At 38.8% G+C, this 20,953-nt stretch overlaps 1 pseudogene; it reads left to right on the forward strand.

Annotated features, from left to right (window-relative positions):
- LOC112866654 (aldehyde oxidase 4-like) overlaps window positions 1-20,953 on the forward strand; it is an 82,055-nt pseudogene that overhangs the window by 22,544 nt on the left and 38,558 nt on the right.

A 20,953-nucleotide genomic window follows, 5' to 3' on the forward strand; every position in this document is an offset into this window, starting at 1 on the left:
CATCCCAACAATTGATGGGATATCTTGCCTGATATCTAAAGGCAAGAGACAAGTTTTAGGCATTCTATTATATAATTACCACTGTCAGTTAGGTAGCTCCTTTCATAAAGCATGAACCAGGAACCCAAGTGTATCTAACTTAGACTCACCAAATATATAGGCTATAACTGTATTACCTCAAGTGTAAGGATGCAACAGAGATCAATTATCCTGTTTTCAGATGTTCTATATCTTGCAGATCAGATAAGTTACTGCACTAGACAATTTTTCTTAACTATTTGGCCACATTTATGCACAGTCCAAATTGTAGTATCAAAGCATTTTTTTTAAAAAAATGAGATGTCTGTCTGGTTTTAAAGCTTTATGGCACATTTCATTTCAGAGTATTATAAAGTTGGAAATTTTCCTCATAGGGACTTAACTTTCTAAAGAAAATCAAGATTGTGGGGCATGTTACTCATTACTTCTCTCTTTATTCAAAGACAGCTTGAGCTTTGCCAAGAGAGAATTATTTAAACTCAATGAAATAACAATAAATGCATATTATTCATAGAGCTATTGATGTAAGATACCCTCTTTTTTATTACAATCACATTTTTGAAAATACAGTGGCTCGGGGCGCCTGGGTGGCGCAGTCGGTTAAGCGTCCGACTTCAGCCAGGTCACGATCTCGCGGTCCGTGAGTTCGAGCCCCGCGTCAGGCTCTGGGCTGATGGCTCAGAGCCTGGAGCCTGTTTCCGATTCTGTGTCTCCCTCTCTCTCTGCCCCTCCCCCGTTCATGCTCTGTCTCTCTCTGTCCCAAAAATAAATAAACGTTGAAAAAAAAAATTTTTTTTAATAAAAAAAAAAAAGAAAATACAGTGGCTCAAGTAAGACAATATTGTCAACTGTCTAAGAAAAAAAAGCTGTGTAGCAGGCATTCCACTTGTACGCCTGTTCCACCATTGTCCCAGCTGTAGAACTTTGAACAAATCATTTAACCCCTCTGGACCTCTGGACCTGTTTTCCCATTTATGAACCTATGTTGTACTCAGTTGTTTCCAAATAGCTTTAAAGTTCTTCAAAGCCAAAATTGTGAGTAGTTTTGGACCAGATTATCTGGTCCAGTCCTGTCATTCTGCAGATGAGGAACTGGAAGCCCCTACGGTTCTGTGACTTGCCTAAGGTGACCCAGCATGGAAGCTGCAACTAGAAACCAGATCTTCTGGCTTACAGTTTGCACTCTCTCTTTCCCCAGATTTATCACAACTATCCCTTGCTTCATATTCTCCAGTTCGATAAATTCATTCTGATCAAGGTCATTTTCTCTAATAGAAGGAGAACAGCAGATTCCTTTAGACAGCCATTTCCTTGAGAGATCACCTAAAACCAGCCTTAAATCAGAAGAGATTATGTTATCTGTTTCTATTCCCCACTCTACTCAGGTAAAGGCTCCCTGACTCACTGCCCACCCCGAGGGAGCCCAGCTTACCCTGGGAGACTTCTGGGGCTGCTCAGAGGAAGAGGCAAATTCTCAGAGGACCATTTGATTTGCTTTCATATCAGGGCCACATTGTGACTTCTGTAGAAGCTGGCCACACAGATGCCTTCCTACTTTGTGACTCTAATGTTTCACGCTAATAATGAGATTTAACCTAGAATGAGAGATTTAAACCTGGAAAGCACTTGGAAGACCATTTGATCCAGTGGTTTTGAAGCTTTTTTTTTTTTAAGAGTAAAATTCCTTGTTTGCATGAAATTTACATAGAACACCACACTGAAACAGTTAAAAGTGAAGGTATGGTAGTTCATCCTGAGAGGCAGCACACCTCCTGATTTTTCCCTTACCCCTCTCAGCAGCCCCGGAGGCACACAACCTTCTCATTTTAAAGAAAGTTAAGACCCAAACAGTTTAAGTCACATGCCTGAGGCCACATGTAGTGACTCAAATTTTGAAAATAGATAAACATAGACTCTGGAGCCAAACTGCTTAGATTTCAACCCCAATTCTTCCATTCCTGTATGACCTTGTACAAGTTATGTAACCTCTCAGTTTCCTCATTAGTAAATTAGAAATGAGTAGAGTTGTTATGAGGATAATATATTAATACCTATAAAGCACATGGACCAGTACTCACATATACTCAATACTATAGTCAGCAACATCATTCACAGGATCATTTTCATTATAATTAATCATCAGAGTTGTTGCTATACAGCACACAATGGAGATGAACACTATTCTGAGTGTTTTTTTTATTTCCAGTGGCACTTTGTGCCGGGATTCTAGCTGGCCCAACATTAGGAGAATGCCTTTGCCATTGTCAATGCTGTGATGAGTGTGAAGTTTGAAGATGGCATAGGCATGATTAAGGACCTTTAAATGTTCTACGGAAATGTTGGCCCCACCATTGTCTCTGCAAGCCAAATGTGCAAGCAGCTCATTGGGAAGTATGTCACAACACATTTGGAAATGAAATTCAGGCCTTTGTATTTTAATATTTTATGAAAACGGCACTTGGAGAATTTTTTTCTGATTATATATATATTACATAATCATATAAGAAATTTAAGCACTGTGGAAGAATATAAAGAAAATAAAATTCACCCAAAAGCCAACCTTCTTCAAGATACAATTCTTTTATTGCAGTTTCTGTAATAAGATGAACACACAAATTAATCTAAGTAGATAATATATTCAAGTCTTCTTTCTTTCTCCTTCCTTCCTTCCTTCCTTCCTTCCTTCCTTCTTCCCTCTCTCCCCTTCTTTTCTTTTCTTTTTTCTTTTCTTTTCTTTTTTCTTTTCTTTTCTTTTCTTTTCTTTTCTCTTCTCTTCTCTTCTCTTCTCTTCTCTTTTCTTTTCTTTTCTTTTCTTTTCTTTTCTTTTCTTTCAAGTAGCCTCCATGCCCATCGTGGGGCTTAAACTCATAACATTGAGATCAAAAGTCACATGGTCTACTGACTGAGCCAGCCAGGCACCCTTCAAATTTTCATTTTTAATTAACCTGCAGAATAAGTAAATGTTTCCAATACTGTATCCTAAGACATCTTAAAATGTCCCTACACTACATAAAGATGAAATATTCAAAAAGTTTAAAAGGCCTTCTTCATGTCACTCTCATTGTTTCTAGCATTTGGAAAGTAGTTTTTAAAAACTCTTCCAACAAAATTAACTAAAATTTAAAATGAAAAAAGTAGTAAAATTAAAAAAACTTTCTTCTAACTAGTGCTTTTACAGTAATTTTTATCTACCCATTGTATTCATTGTCAACAATGTAATGGAACTTAATGCAATTTTTTCTCAAATACTAAAGTAAATCAATGCTTTAGAAGCATTTATGTAGAAACTTTCATTTGTAAAAAAATTTACACCTGTAATCAATAATTTAGTCATTTACCAGTCATTACCTGTGTAGTGTGTGTGCCAGGCATGGCCTATTTGCTGGAGATACCACAGTAAGACAAGTTTCCAGATCTTGGGAAGCTCTGATTTGAGTACTTTTTTATTCAAGCTATTTGAGGTAAGTCAACATTCCCAGGCCATGAAGTTAAAAATAGTAATAAAGGAGGACTTGGTAAGGAAAATTTCAGAACCACTGCAGCAGATTCTAAAGAAAGCTTGTGAAATATGTGAGGGTATTTTGTTTAGACTTTAAAGATGAATACAGATTTTTCTCCATCTTACCTTGCTCTGTCAGTTTACTCTGTCTTTGCCTCTTCTGTGACATGTTTACATTCTTTCCTACCATGCAATAGGATGACCAAATGCTGAATGATGCTTGCTGACTGGTCCTGGACGAGATTTACATGCCACCAGTAGCTGAGGGTGGCATGATAGAATACAGGTGAACCCTCAGCATCAGCTCACTTTTCAAATTCTACCTCAAAGTGAGGTGAGCACTGAGGAAAATGATAAATGACTTCTCTGGGTCTCTGAGTGCCTTGACATTCTGAGTGTCAGTCTGCATATGAAGGGCTTCCCTGCCCAGTTTCTCTACTGCACCAAGGTTAGCAGATTATCAAGGGTAAAGAGGGTGGAGCTCTCAGTGTGGTGCTTTCCAGCCTCCTTTTCCTTTCCTTCCTTCTCCCTTCTCTCCTGGGCTAAAAAGGGGACAACCTTGCTCTTCCTATAGTTTGTGTGACCATATAGTACACAATATCAAGTTGATCTACAGTAGTGAAAAGCTTTCAGTAATTAAATTATAATCTCTTCCTATTTTAAAGAAAATTTTCTTGGGGCGCCTGGGTGGCGCAGTCGGTTGAGCATCCAACTTCAGCCAGGTCACGATCTCGCGGTCCGTGAGTTCGAGCCCCGCGTCGGGCTCTGGGCTGATGGCTCGGAGCCGGGAGCCTGTTTCCGATTCTGTGTCTCCCTCTCTCTCTGCCCCTCGCCCGTTCATGCTCTGTCTCTCTCTGTCCCAAAAATAAATAAACGTTGAAAAAAAAAAATTTTAAAGAAAATTTTCTTATTAAAACAATACCTTCTTTAATATTTAGAAAATGTGGATTAGCCAAAAAGGAAGAGAAAATCTTTTGTCTATCATTTGTCTATCCATCACCCATAGATAACCATTATTAATATTTTGGTATGCATCTTTCTAAACCCTTCTTTATGAATGTGGGTATGTATATGTCACACATATATATCTGTAGAACTGTTTAGTATAACTTGTTTATTTCACTTAGTAACAAACACCTTTCAGTGTTATTGAATATTCTTCATGACATAATGACATAATGGTTGCATGATGTGTCTATGGATAGGTGTGCCATTATTTGATCTGTACTTTATTTTTGGACATTTAGATTGTTTCTTGTTTTTTAACTTTTTTTTTCTTACCTAGCCTAGTTTAAAATGACCTTCACAGCAGTGTTTCTCAGAATATGGTCCATGACTGTTAGTGTCCCCTTGATAAGTCATGAGCTGACCCAAAAATGGCAGATAAATGATTATGCATTTCTTTTATGGCTAAGTCTGTTAATTCAGCTAGTCTTTTTAAATAATTTTTATTAATTAGCATTTATATTTATAGAATTTACATTTATAATAATTAGCATTGTTATAATATTCTATTATTCTGTGTTACATAATATATTTACAACATACATATGTCATCAATATGTATCTATTATCACTTATAATTTGTTAAATACATGTCTTTTGTTTTACATCTTTATTATCATATGTTCTCTTGCACAGTACACATTATATATTCTATCATTGTAGAAAATTCAAACACAGAGAAGCAAAAATTTTAAAAATCAACTGTAAGCCAGTAGTCCTACCATAAAGACTGTTAACATTTGGAATACATACATATATATTTTTTTCTTCTTTTTACAAGAAAAAGGGGTAATACTATACATAAATATTTATAATCCATATTTTCACTTAATTGTAATGCATGAGCATTTTTTCAATCAAAATATTGTTTTTTAGGCATAGAATTTAGTGATTCATCACTTACATATAACACCCAGTTCATGAGCATTTTTCAGTGTGCATAAATACAAACACACTTCTACAAAACCATTTTTAATGACTATGAACTATTATATCTTACAATGCACATAATTTGTTTAGTCAGTTCCCTCTTATTGGATATTTAGGTTAATTCTAATATCTTTACTATGACAACTAATCTGAAACTGAACGTCCTTGCAAATTAATCTTTTCTCCCTCAATTGCTTCTTTGAGATTCATGCCCAGAACTTTGACCTGGACTTGAAAGCACAGCTCCATTTGGAAAAACAAATTCTTCCTGCCATTTGAGAGGAGAGCTTGTCATAAAGGAAGTCTCCACTTCCTGGAAATAGCATTCACTTTCCTGTGTGTGTAAGTAGATATAGCCATTCTTGAAACAACTGCTGCTAGCCCAGGGAGCTCGAAACACAAGGTTCTTTCCCAGCACATCTGGTGACCAGTATCTGAGAGAATAAATAAGATAACCTATTTCTACATGTGATTTTCTAAGCAAGTGATTCAGATTGTAAAGTTAAATGGGAAATTATCTTCTTTTCAGTATCTCCAGAATTTTCTGATATCCCAGAAACGTTCATGAGTGCTCTAGATTTCCTTGTTATAACACCCCAAGGAATTCGGATGTTCCAGGTCAGCGGGTAGAGTTTTTTGTTTTTTGTTTTTTAAATCTGTCTATGCATTCAATGCATGCATTATACATGTATCTCCCACTTTTCAATAGCTTTTTTTTTTTTTTATTACTTGTAAGGGTAAAGTCTACTAAAGCCAGCCAACATTACCAATTTTAACTCACACACGACTTGCTTGGTTTAGCTTCTATGCTTTTACTCAAGGCTTCACAAGGAATTAGATTCTAAATGTCTCTTCTCCACTATATCAGTTTTGTTGCTTAAAATGTTCTCCTTTTCTTAGTGAATGCCTGTCCTTTCTTCAAAACCCGACTCAACATTCACTGCTTCTAGGACCCTACTTGACACAGCCATCCTAAATCTCCCAGGAACTTGTGTATTTTCTTTGCACCATATTGTGTAAATGTGTATATTTTGTTATGTATAAACTGTTCTTTATTGCTATATGAAGTTAACCATGTTATTTTAATATGTATTTGTCTGTATTCTGATACCCTTGCAAGCTTGTAGAATCTTTAAGGACAAGAACAACATCTTCCTTTTGGGGAGGTGAGGGGGTAGATTGTAACCAGAATATATCTCTTACCACACTGCCCAATGGACATTTATTAACTCTGACTCACAGATATAGGTACCCAATTGCCTATAATTTTTCTTCACTTGTGAGTAAGCCAGATATATCAGACCCAATTTTCAGTGCCTGAGAATGTCTGGAAGTAAAATAACTTGCTTTATTCATTGACAGTGTGTGGATCCCTACCGACCCTCACAAGACCCCATCAACCACCCAGTCATGCACCAGTCAGCCATTACATATGCCAGGGAAGGGGCGCCTGGGTGGCGCAGTCGGTTAAGCGTCCGACTTCAGCCAGGTCACGATCTCGCGGTCCGTGAGTTTGAGCCCCGCGTCAGGCTCTGGGCTGATGGCTCAGAGCCTGGAGCCTGTTTCCGATTCTGTGTCTCCCTCTCTCTCTGCCCCTCCCCCGTTCATGCTCTGTCTCTCTCTGTCCCAAAAATAAATAAACGTTGAAAAAAAAAATTAAAAAAAAAAAAAATGCCAGGGAAGCTGTGTTTAGTGATGACATGTCTCCTGTTGCCCAAGAACTCTTCTTGGCTATAGTCACAAGCAGAAGATCTCACACAAACATCATGTAAGAGAGTGAAAAATATTCCTATGTATTACTGGAATGCATTCACAATTTCACATCACAAATGAGAGGTTATTTAAGTCAACTAAGAATATTTATTTCCTCAGGGCATCTGGGTGGCTCAGTCCATTAAGTGTCCAACTTCGGCTCAGGTCATAATTTCAGTTTGTGAGTTCAAGCCCCACAGTTCGTGAGTTTGAGCCCCACATTGGCTCTGTGCTGACAGCTCAGAGCCTGCAGCCTGCTTCAGATTCTGTCTTCAGATTCTGTGTCTCCCTCTCTCTTTCTCTGCCCTTCCCCCGCTCATGCTCGCTCTCTCTCTCTCTCTCTCTCTTTCACAAAAATAAATAAATGTTTTAAAAAATCTTGAAAAAAAATATTCATTCCCTATTCTGAATGGAAATCAGTCATTTTTTAGCATATTTTTGAAAGAATCTAATGCCAAGAGTCCAAACATCTGCCAAATATTGACACTTTTAAACACAGAATACTGTCCCTTATTTAGTTATGAGATCCATTTTAGTTTTTCCCTGTGTTTGAGGAATCATTTATATTGTACCATGAACTTACCCCTGTAAACTCTATGTGTACTTTCAAATTTTCCCTCCTAGATCAATTGATATTTCAGAAGCCCTGGCACTTCCAGGTATTGTCAATGTGATAACAGCAGAGGATGTTCCAGGAAATAATAAGCATCAGGGAGAAGTTCTCTATGCACCCAATGAGGTGTGAGATTTGTGTGGGGCGTATCATTCAAATGATTCACTGAAAACACCAAAATTATTATTGGTTATGACTCTACATCCATGGATTCATGTTCACATCACAAAAACTGCAGGGAACCAATGATTCCACATCAGTGATTCTCAAATTATCTCTTGAAATGTGAACATAAGATTCTGATCATAAGCTATAAGCCCTCTCAAAGAAGGCTTCTAAAAAAGTTGTGAAAACCATAGAAGCAATATAGAACACAGGACATTAAAAGAACCGACAGAATTTCAGGATGACTGGATTAATATGTGTGATATGGGAATGATGGGGAATACAACTGAAGACAGAAGCCAGATAATCAAGTTCTGCACCCAGTTTTTGAACACCCTAAATCCCACTCATGCCACTGTTTTAAATTTATTCTCATAGGTGGAAAATAGTCTTTCCTTTGGTCATAGGAACCCAGTGGGTAAATGTAAGAATGTGGGAACAGTAATTCCTTTTTAATGATTCTGTGTCTTAGCTAATGGTAACATGTGGCTTTTCTGCAAGTGATTTGCATGAGTCAGATTATCTGCACTGTGGCTGCTGATACCTATGCTCATGCAAGAGAGGCAGCTAAAAAAGTGAAGATGACTTGTGAAGACATAGAACCAAAGATTATCACAAAAGAGGTAGTCGAACCACTTCATGCCTTCTAGAATGACTAGGTCAGTATACTTTTGGCAGAATTCAACTGGTGGAGTCACAAAATAGTATAAATTGGGCTCCATCTATACTTCATTCAGAGTTATTTATGTTTCAAAGCGAAGGCTCAAGAAATCGACACCTCGAAACATAATACTGAAAATTTCCCTGCCTGCATTTCTACTTCCTTCTTGTGACCACTTCTCCCATTCTCTTGACAAGACATGTTCTCATAATATAGATGGGTAACACCAGAGGAATGTCCTTATGACCTCTATGTAAAACTAGTCGGTGGGAAAATCCAGAGCACTGTGAAACTGAGAACAGTCATAACATTTACTGTCCTGTGTCTCCTGCCCACTTCCTACAAGCTCTGGAGATAGAAAACTCAGATTGGTATTCTAACTCCATCTTTTAGTAGCTCTTTCTTTCTTTCTTTCTTTCTTTTTTTTTTTTTTTTTTAGTGGCCTCTTAATAGCAATGAAAGCTTTGGCATGTCACTTAAATTCCTCATACCTCAGCTTTCTCAACTATAAAATGGGAGCCATAAAGCACCTACATAAAAGTCATTAGAAGGTTTAGATGAGAAAATCCAGGTAAAATGCTTAGAACAGCACCTGAGAGATACAGAATGCATGTAGTAAATGTTTGCTATTATTTTTGTTTTAGTTGTTGTTATTAATGAGGGCAGGAACATGTTGCATGGTTCTTTATAGCCCCAGCATTTAGCAAAGCATTAACCCAAGGTCAGTCTTAATAAATGAGTGTGATGGAGAGAGAAGTGAATAGATGGGTACATGAACAATATGAAACCCAGCCATGTAGGATACTTCTTCAGTATCCTCTGATTCTCCTCTGTTCTTCCCAAGAGTTGCCAAATTCAGGTCTTTCCCAGTTATCTTTTCAATGCCTTTAAGTCTGCCCCTTTCTTTCCACTCTGAATTTCACCCCTATCCCACCCTTCAGCCCAGACCTTACCACTGTCAGATTTACTACAATAACCACTTAAGGAGCCTCTTGTACTCCATTTTAAACCTGTCTACCCACCACATTAACTTTTCTACGCCTCAATGTTCATTGGGTCACTTTTCTTATACAATAATGTCCCCTTGGATAAGGGTCTTAGCATAGAACTCAAGGTCTTTCATAGTCCAACCTCAATTCACCTTTGAAGCTCATCCACATGCTCTTGACAGAAAACCTGCTCTCCAGCCAGCCTGGCCTTATTCTCTTTTTGGCCCCTCAGCTTTTTTTCAACCTCAAGCTATTGCTTTCTGAGATGGCCTTGACTTCAAACGATTTCCCCCTCTCTTCTCTAACTGTCCTAATTCCATGCAATTCAGCCTCTAATTTAGGTCACCTACACAAGGCCATTTCTGAGCATTTCCAGTTCCACCAGCCTCCTCCTTGGCCTCTCTCTACTCTTCTTATCTGCACCCCACCATAAAGTTGACACCTTAATACCCACTGCCTCAGGTCATCACTCAGCAGTCTAGAGGGTGGGACCCTCTAGATATGCTTATCTCCCCCTCAGCACTTCCTCCGAGCCCTGAACAAAACTGAGTCACCAATACCTGTAGTCTATTGTAACACAATTTCTGCTGACTCTCTACCTCCTTAGATTGTCTGTCATGGTGTATGAATATCTGAAAGAACAGGAGCATAGCAGTTTGATGGCGTATGAATGGTTTATTAAGATATGAGAAAACAAAACTTTTTATTATTTTGCCCTAGAGCACAATTCATTTTCCCATTGGAAAAAAAAAAATAGAGCAAGGAATTTTAGAGCAAGCCTTTAAATATGTTGATCAAATCATTGATGGTAAGTTGTCTTGGGCCAGAAAAGTGATTCCTCTGAAGTTGAAGACTATTAAGTTAATTATCTGGTTTGAGAAATACTGAAACTCCAAGGCAGAGCTCTCAACCCTAGTGTGATTTTTAAATCAAAATTTTAAATGCACAAATAATAAGTTTACAATTTGATGAAATTTTACGTATAGGTATAAATCTATGTAAACACTACCCACATCAAGATCTAGAACACTTCTGGGGAGCCTGGTTGGCTCAGTTGGAAGAGCATGCAACTCTTGATCTAGAGGTCATCAGTTTGAGCCCCATGTTGGGTGCAGAGATTACTTAAAAATAAAATCTTTAAAAACATATAGAGAGAGCCCAAGGAAAGCAACAGCAGCAGATGGGGAGGAAGCAGCAGGCTTGGAAGACCCCTCTGCCTTCAGTAGGTTTCCACTCTTTGCTAGGGACAACAATTAAGTGAGGTCCCCAAGTGAAACCCAAGTTCAAACCTGGACTGTTTGGAGGAGAAGAGACCAACATGGTGGAGAAGTAGGGAGATCTGAAGTTCCCTCCTCTCTCAAACAAAGCAGTATTGAAGCTAAAGGACTTTCAACTCTAAGAGTCCAGGTGGCAAAGCGACAGAGATACTTGCAAAGACCCACCAGGACAACATGACAGGCCATAGGTGCATGATTGTGAACTGAGAGAAATAAAACAAATGAAGGGGAGGGATCCCCTTCTGTAGAGAGACAAAGGGAAGAGAAAGAAGCTGGGGAAGCATAGGACTATATCTGGATAAAAGAAAAACCACAGACCAGGATGGAGAAAGATTCAATGTCTAACTGCAGGGCTTTCTCCGGACTAGGGCTGGCTGCCCTTTTCACACACCTGGGGAGGAGGGGAGCCAGCCCCAGGCTTGGTAACTAGTTCAGAGGTGCAGTCCGCAGTGGGAGAAAACAATCCCCTCCCTGGAGTGCTATGGGAAGAAAGTATACATCCACTCAAAGGAGTGGCACATCACCAAAACCAAGGTGGACAGTGTGGGAATGTTGAACACATCAGGGTTTAAATCCCAGCGAAGTGCCAGGAAAGCACAGGAGTTGGCAGAGTGGGACAAACCACCTTGTTTGCGGCCATAGCACAGTGAGGATGGCTTGAACAGAGTGATTTGGGACATCTGGTCTGTGGAGGTGAGACTGGGGGGTCGCCATTTTTCTCCCCATCACCAACAAGGTAGGGCTTCAGGGAATGGACTGAGGGCCCACAATGGAGGCAGGACCTACCTACACCAAACCAGGGCCCCTCCACACCTGGTAACTGTGTATATACTGGAGCAGGATTAACACGATGAACCAGACAGCCCCTCCTCCAGACCAGCACTGTTGCTTTGCCTGGTTTAATTCTCGGACAATTCTTATTATATAGATATATTCTTCCTTCCTTTTCTCCTTCTTATCTCTTCCCTCCTCTAGTCTGGTTACTCTGGTTGTTGGTTTGTTTAAGCAGACAGATTTAATCTATTCTCTTGATACATGCTCTACACCTCCTATATATATATTTTTTTTTTCTTTTTTTAATTTACATCCAAGTTAGTTAGCATATAGTGCAACAATGATTTCAGGAGTAGATCCCTTAGTGCCCCTTACACATTTAGCCCATCCCCCCTCCCACACCCACTCCAGTAACCCTCTGTTTGTTCTCCATATTTAAGAGTCTCTTATGTTTTGTCCCCTCTCCCTGTTTTTATATTATTTTTGCTTCCCTTCCCTTGTGTTCATCTGTTCTATGTCTTAAAGTACTCATATGAGTGAAGTCATATGATATTTGTCTTTCTCTGACTACACCTCCTTCTTTATTTTCCTTTCTCTCTCTCTGGCTTAAGCCATATAGTTTCTCTGTCCGGTCAATTTTTTTTTTCTTTTTTCCTGCTCCTGTCATTTCTTCCTTTGCATGGAATAAGGCCTCGTCCATCAGCACCACTTCTACCCTGTTGTTTACTTGTAGTTGGTGTTTCTGATTTTTGTTTTTGGTTTGTGTGTGTGTGTGTGTGTGTTTACTTGTTTTTGTTTTCTGTTTGTTTTTTGTTTGTTTTCCTTTCCAGGGTTACTTCAATGAACAAATCAAAGCACACCTGGTGGAGGGTCCAAAACATGACTAGGAGTAGGGATAAAGTAACAACAGTCACAACAGAGAGCAAGTAACACTCCAAAAAACACCTCATGAAGGGCCAAGGCCTGGGCAGTGTATGACCCCTCTTTAATATAGTAGTGATTGCAGGTACGGGACACATAACAAGCTTTTAAAACATGTAGGGGACAGAAAACTAGCCAAAATGATGAAATGGAAGAATTCTCCTCAAAAGAAATTCCAGGAAGAAATGACAGCTGAAGAATTGATCAAAACAGATATAAACAATATAACTGAATAACAATTTAGAATAATAGTCATAAGATTAATGGCTGGGCTTGAAAAAAAAAAAGCATAGAAGACAGCAGAGAATCTATTGCTACAGAGATCAAGGAACTAAAAAATAGTCATAATGAATTTAAAAATGCTATAAATGAGGTGCAAAATAAACTAGAGGTGGTGACAGCAAGGACTGAAGAGGCAGAAGGGAGATTAAGTGAAATAGAAGATAAAATTATGGGAAAAGATGAAGCTGAGAAAAAGATAAAAAATTCTGAACCACAAGGGGAGAATTAGAGAAATAAGTGAGTCAAAGAAATAGAACAATATCCATATCATAGGAGTTCCAGAAGAAGAAGAGAGAAAGAAAGAGGCTGAAGGTATACTTGAAAAAATCATAGCTGAGAACTTCCCCAATCTGGGGAAGGAAACAAACATTGAAATCCAGGAGGCACAGAGAACTCCCTTCAGATATAACTTGAATCAATCTTCTGCATGACATAGTGAAACTGGCAAAATACAAAGATAAAGAGAGAATTCTGAAAGCAGCTAGGGATAAACGGGCCTTAACCTAAAAGTGTAGACACATAAGGGTAGTAGCAGACATATCTAATGAAACCTGGCAGGCCAGAAAGGAGTGGCAGGAAATTTTCAATGTGATGAATAGAAAAAATATGCAGCCAAGAATTCTTTATCCAGCAAGCCTGTCATTCAGAATAGAAGAAGATAAAGGTTTTCCCAGACAAACAAAAACTGAAGAAATTCATCACCACTAAACCAGCCCTATAAGAGATCCTAAGGGGGACTCTGGGGAATGTTGCAAAGACCACAAAGTATCAGAGACATCACTACAAACATGAAAGCTACAGATAATACAATGACTCTAAATCCATATCTTTCACTAATAACACTGAATGTAAATGGACTGAATGCTCCAATCAAAAGACATAGAGTATCAGAATGGATTAAAACAACAACAACAACAAAAACAAAACAAGACCCATCTATTTGCTGTCTACAAGAGACCCATTTTAGACCTGAGGACACCTTCACATTGAAAGTGAGGGGTTGGAGAACCATCATGCTACTGGAAGTCAAAAGAAAGCTGGAGTATCCATACTTATATCAGACAAACTAGATTTTAATTTTTTTAATGTTTATTTATTATTGAGAGACACAGAGTGTGAGCAGGGGAGGGGTAGAGAGAGGGGGGAAACACAGAATCTGAAGTAGGCTCCAGGCTCTGAGCTATCAGCACAGAGCCTGACAATGGCTCGAACTCACAAACTGCAAGATCATGACCTGAGCCGAAGTCGGTTGCCCAACTGACTGAGCCACCCAGGCACCCCCAGACAAACTAGATTTTAAGCTAAAGGCTATAACAAGAGATGAAGAAGGGCATTATATCATAATTACGGGGTCTATCCATCAAGGAGAGCTAACAATTATAAATGTTTATGCACTGAATTCGGAAGCACCCAAATATATAAATCACAAACATAAGCAATCTTATTGGTAAGAATGTGGTAATTGCAGAAGACTTTAATATTCCACTTAAAGGAATGGACAGATCATCTAGACAGTAAATCAATAAAGAAACAATGGCCCTGAATGATACACTGGACCAGATGGACTTGACAGATATATTTAGAACTTTTCATCCTAAAGCAGCAGGATACACATTCTTCTCAAGTGCACATGGAACATTCTCCAAGATAGATCACATACCGGGTCACAAAACAGCCCACAATAAATATAAAAGAATTGATATCATACCATGCACACTTTAGGATCACAATGCTATGAACCTTGAAATCAACCACAGGAAAAAGTTTGGAAAACCTTCAAACACATGGAGGTTAAAGAACATCCTACTAAAGAATAGACGAGTCAATCAGGCAATTAAAGAAGAAATTTAAAAATATATGGAAACAAATGAAAATGAAAAAACAACAATCCAAACCCTTTGGGATGCAGCAAAGTCAGCCCTAAGAGGTAAATACATTGCAATCCAGGCCTATCTCAAGAAACAAGAAAAATCCCAAATACAAAATCTAAAAGCACACCTAAAGGAACTAGAAGCAGAACAACAAAGAAACCCCAAAGCCAGCAGAAGAAGAGAAATAATAAATATCAGAGCAGAAATAAACAATATAGAATCCAAAAAAACAGTAGAACAGATTAATGAAACTACGAGTTGGTTTTTTGAAAAAAAAAAAACAAAATTGATAAACTCCTAGCCAGACTTCTCAAAAAGAAAAGAGAGAGGACCCAAATATATAAAATCATGAATGAAAATGGATTTATCACAACCAATCCCCCAGAAATACAAGCAATTATCAGAGAATACTATGAAAAATTATATGCCAGCAAACTGGACAACCTGGAAGAAATGGACAAATTCCTAGACACCCACACACTACCAAAACTCAAATGGGAAGAAATAGAAAATTTGAACACACCCATAATTAGTGAAGAATTCAATCAGTTATCAAAAATCTCCCAAAAAATAAGAGTACTGGGCCACATGGCTTCCCTGGGGAATTCTACCAGACATTTAAAGTGGAATTAATACATATCCTTCTCAAGGTATTCAAAAAAATAGAAACAGAAGGAAAACTTCCATACTCATTCTATGAAACCAGCATTACCTTGATTCCCAAACCAGATGTAGACCCCACAAAAAGAATATATAAAAAGAATCATTCACCATGATCAAGTGGGATTCATTCCTGGGCTGCAGGGCTGGTTCAATATTTGCAAATCAATCAATGTGATACACCACATTAATAAAAGAAAGGATAAGAACCATATGCTCCTGTCAATAGATGCAGAAAAAGCATTTGACAAAATTCAGCATCCTTTCTTAATAAAAACATATTTAGAACACTTCCAGCACCCCCAGAAAGCTTCCTCTTGCTCCTTCTCAGTCAGTAACCCTTCCAAAGTTTTACCTCTTCTGAACCTCATATTAATGAAATCTTATAATATAACTTTCTTTGTGCCTACTTCTTTTATTCAACATTGAGTGTGGAAAATTCACCCATGTTGTTGCACAGATCGGTAGTAGTTCTTCTTCATTGTACAGGAGTATTCCATTATATAAATATTCCACAATTTATTTATCCATTCTACTACTGATGCACTACTGAGCTATTTTCAACTTGAGTATGTTATTAATAAAATTTCTATAATTTATACATATCTTTTTGTGAACATAAGCACTCATTTCCAATGAAATATACCCAGGAGTAGAAATGCCAAATAATAGTGTTTTTATATGTTTACCTTTAGTAGTTAATGCCAAATATTGAAAAAAAAATATTCCAGTTATACTCTTATTAGCAATTATGAGAATTGCATTGTTCTGTTGTTATCAGTCTTTTTAGTTTTATCTAATCTGATGAAGTAGTATCTCATTGTGGATTCAATTAAATTTCTTTCATGACTTGATACTGAACCCTTCTCATATGTGTATTGACCATTTTTATATTCTCTTTTATGAGATATTTGTTCAAGCCTTTTGCCTGTTTTTTTAATTAACTAAAAGTGATCATTAAATTAATATTATAATTATATTGCTGTAGTTATATATAATTATTTTTAATGTAATTACTAATATAATAAGTAATTGATTTACTTACAAATTAATAGAAAGTTTCTATGTTTTTGGTGTAAGTTCTTTGTTGATTAGAAGTATCATACATATCTTCTCCCAGCCTGTGGATTGCATGTTCACTGTCTTCACAATTCTTTTTCATCAACAAAAGTTCTTGATTTTAATGAAGTACAATTTATCAGTCTTTTCTTAATGGTTAATGCTGTTGTGCCCATGAAGAAATTCTTGCCTATCCAAAGGTTATGAAGATATTTTTCTGTTTTGTCCTAGAAGCTTGATAAAATGCTTTAGCCTTGATGTTTAGGTCTCTGATCCATCTCAAATTAATTTTTCTATATGGCATGATGCAGGGGTCAAGTTTCAATTTTGTTCAAGTGTATATCCAATTGACCTAACACCATCTATTAAAACTATTTTTTCCTTTATTGAATTGCAGTGCAGCTTTTATTATTTTCCATGTGTCTACATATGTGTTGTTCTATTTCTGAACTGATATTCCATTCATCTGTTTATCTGTATTTGTAATAGACCTCACTGTCTTACTTGCTATAACTCTATAGTAAGTCTTGAAATATGAGAGTATAATGTCATTTTCCTACTTCTTTCTCAATATGACCTTAGCTGTTTTAGGTTCTTTGCATTTCCATATACATTTATCAGTTCATCAATTTTTACTAAAAATAACTTGCTGGGATTTTGACTTGTATTGCATTGAAACAAAATCAACTTGAGAGACTCAAAATCTTAACAGTATTACATTTAAATCCATGAATATGATAGATACCACCTTTTACTCAGATTTACTTTAATTTCTCTCAGTAACTTTGCAGTTTTTATGTAGAGATCTTGCACATCCTTTCTAATATTTATACCTAGTATTTGGTGTTTTACAATGCTGTTTTAAATGATATTTTTATTTAATTTTCTACTTGCTTGTGTCTAATACATAAAAACACAATTAGCTTTTATATACTGACCTTATATCTAAGAACTTTACTAAATGCACTTACTGTTTTAATAGTCTTATAGATTCTCTTCAATTTTCTGTACACACAAACATATCATGACAGTTTTATTTACCTTTTCCAATCTTGATACTATAATTTATTTCTTTGTTTGTCTGCTTTGACTTACTACACTGGCAAAGACCTAGTTAGTATATATATTTTTTAAATACCAATACCAAAATCCCATCTCAGACCAATGAAATCAGAACTGGAGTACAGGATGAGAGCATCAGTATTTATCTAAACATTCCCCAGATGACTCTAATGTGTAACCAGGGTTGAGAAGCACAGTTGGAAGATGGCGGCGTAGGAGGACGCTGGGCTCACCGCGCGTCCTGCTGATCACTTAGATTCCACCTATACCTGCCTAAAAAACCCAGAAAACCGCCAGAGGATTAGCAGAACGGAGTCGCCGGAGCCAAGCGCAGACGAGAGGCCCATGGAAGAGGGTAGGAAGGGCGGCGAGGCGGTGCGCGCTCCACGGACTGGCGGGAGGGAGCCGGGGCGGAGGGGCGGCTCGCCGGCCAAGCAGAGCCCCCGAGTCTGGCTTGCAAAAAGCGGAGGGGCCTGACGGACTGTGTTCCTACAGCAAGCGCGACTTAGCGTCTGGGAGGTCATAAGTGAACAGCTCTGCTCAGAAAGCGGGAAGGCTGGAGGACAAAGGGAAGGAGAGCTGCTGAGCCCCCGGACGACAGAGCTCAGTTTGGTGGGGAACAAAGGCGCTCGCCAGCGCCATCTCCCCCGCCCATCCCCCAGCCAAAATCCCAAAGAGAACCAGTTCCTGCCAGGGAACTTGCTCGCTCCGCGCAAACACCCAACTCTGCGCTTCTGCGGAGCCAAACCTCCGGCAGCGGATCTGACTCCCTCCTGCTGCCACAGGGCCCCTCCTGAAGTGGATCACCTAAGGAGAAGCAAGCTAAGCCTGCCCCTCCTGCCCCTGTGCACCTTGCCTACCCACCCCAGCTAAGACGCCAGATCCCCAGCATCACAAGCCTGGCAGTGTGCAAGTAGCCCAGACAGGCCACCCCACCCCACAGTGAATCCCGCCCCTAGGAGAGGGGAAGAGAAGGCACGTACCAGTCTGACTGTGGCCCCAGCGGTGGGCTGGGGGCAGACATCAGGTCTGACTGCGGCTCCACCCACCAACTCCAGTTATACACCACAGCACAGGGGAAGTGCCCTGCAGGTCCTCACCACGCCAGGGACTATCCAAAATGACCAATCGGAAGAATTCCCCTCAGAAAAATCTCCAGGAAATAACAACAGCTAATGAGCTGATCAAAAAGGATTTAAATAATATAACAGAAAGTGAATTTAGAATAATAGTCATAAAATTAATCGCTGGGCTTGAAAACAGTATAGCTGACAGCAGAGAATCTCTTGCTACAGAGATCAAGGGACTAAGGAACAGTCACGAGGAGCTGAAAAACGCTTTAAACGAAATGCATAACAAAATGGAAACCACCACTGCTCGGATTGAAGAGGCAGAGGAGGGGCGCCTGGGTGGCGCAGTCGGTTAAGCGTCCGACTTCAGCCAGGTCACGATCTCGCGGTCCGGGAGTTCGAGCCCCGCGTCGGGCTCTGGGCTGATGGCTCGGAGCCTGGAGCCTGTTTCCGATTCTGTGTCTCCCTCTCTCTCTGCCCCTCCCCCGTTCATGCTCTGTCTCTCTCTGTCCCAAAAAAAATAAACGTTGGAAAAAAAAAAAAATTTGAAGAGGCAGAGGAGTGAATAGGTGAACTAGAAGATAAAGTTATGGAAAAAGAGGAAGCTGAGAAAAAGAGAGATAAAAAAATCCAGGAGTATGAGCGGAAAATTAGAGAACTAAGTGATACACTAAAAAGAAATAATCTACGCATAATTGGTATCCCAGAGGAGGAAGAGAGAGGGAAAGGTGCTGAAGGGGTACTTGAAGAAATAATAGCTGAGAACTTCCCTGAAGTGGGGAAGGAAAAAGGCATTGAAATCCAAGAGGCACAGAGAACTCCCTTCAGACGTAACTTGAATCGATCTTCTGCACGACATATCATAGTGAAACTGGCAAAATACAAGGATAAAGAGAAAATTCTGAAAGCAGCAAGGGGTAAACGTGCCCTCACATATAAAGGGAGACCTATAAGACTCGTGACTGATCTCTCTTTTGAAACTTGGCAGGCCAGAAAGAATTGGCACGAGATTTTCAGTGTGCTAGACAGAAAAAATATGCAGCCGAGAATCCTTTATCCAGCAAGTCTGTCATTTAGAATAGAAGGAGAGATAAAGGTCTTCCCAAACAAACAAAAACTGAAGGAATTTGTCACCACTAAACCAGCCCTACAAGAGATCCTAAGGGGGACCCTGTGAGACAAAGTACCAGAGACATCACTACAAGCATAAAACATACAGACATCACAATGACTCTAAACCCGTATCTTTCTATAATAACACTGAATGTAAATGGACTAAATGCGCCAACCAAAAGACATAGGGTATCAGAATGGATAAAAAAACAAGACCCATCTATTTGCTGTCTACAAGAGACTCATTTTAGACCTGAGGACACCTTTAGATTGAGAGTGAGGGGATGGAGAACTATTTATCATGCTACTGGAAGCCAAAAGAAAGCTGGAGTAGCCATCCTTATATCAGACAAACTAGACTTTAAATTAAAGGCTGTAACAAGAGATGAAGAAGGACATTATATAATAGTGACAGGGTCTATCCATCAGGAAGAGCTAACAATTATAAATGTCTATGCGCCGAATACCGGAGCGCCCAAATATATAAAACAATTACTCATAAACATAAGCAACCTTATTGAGAAGAATGTGGTAATTGCAGGGGACTTTAACACCCCACTTACAGAAATGGATAGATCATCTAGACACACGGTCAATAAAGAAACAAGGGCCCTGAATGAGACATTGGATCAGATGGACTTGACAGATATATTTAGAACTCTGCATCCCAAAGCAACAGAATATACTTTCTTCTCGAGTGCACATGGAACATTCTCCAAGATAGATCATATACTGGGTCACAAAACAGCCCTTCATAAGTTTACAAGAATTGAAATCATACCATGCATACTTTCAGACCACAATGCTATGAAGCTTGAAATCAACCACAGAAAAACGTCTGGAAAACCTCCAAAAGCATGGAGGTTAAAGAACACCCTACTAACGAATGAGTGGGTCAACCAGGCAATTAGAGAAGAAATTAAAAAATATATGGAAACAAACAAAAATGAAAATACAACAATCCAAACGCTTTGGGACGCAGCAAAGGCAGTCCTGAGAGGAAAATACATTGCAATCCAGGCCTATCTCAAGAAACAAGAAAAATCCCAAATACAAAATCTAACAGCACACCTAAAGGAAATAGAAGCAGAACAGCAAAGGCAGCCTAAACCCAGCAGAAGAAGAGAAATAATAAAGATCAGAGCAGAAATAAACAATATAGAATCTAAAAAAACTGTAGAGCAGATCAACGAAACCAAGAGTTGGTTTTT

Source organism: Puma concolor, chromosome C1, assembly GCF_028749965.1.
Source record: "Puma concolor isolate L17-30 chromosome C1, mPumCon1.1.hap2, whole genome shotgun sequence".
In the NCBI taxonomy this organism is placed as follows: domain Eukaryota; kingdom Metazoa; phylum Chordata; class Mammalia; order Carnivora; family Felidae; genus Puma; species Puma concolor.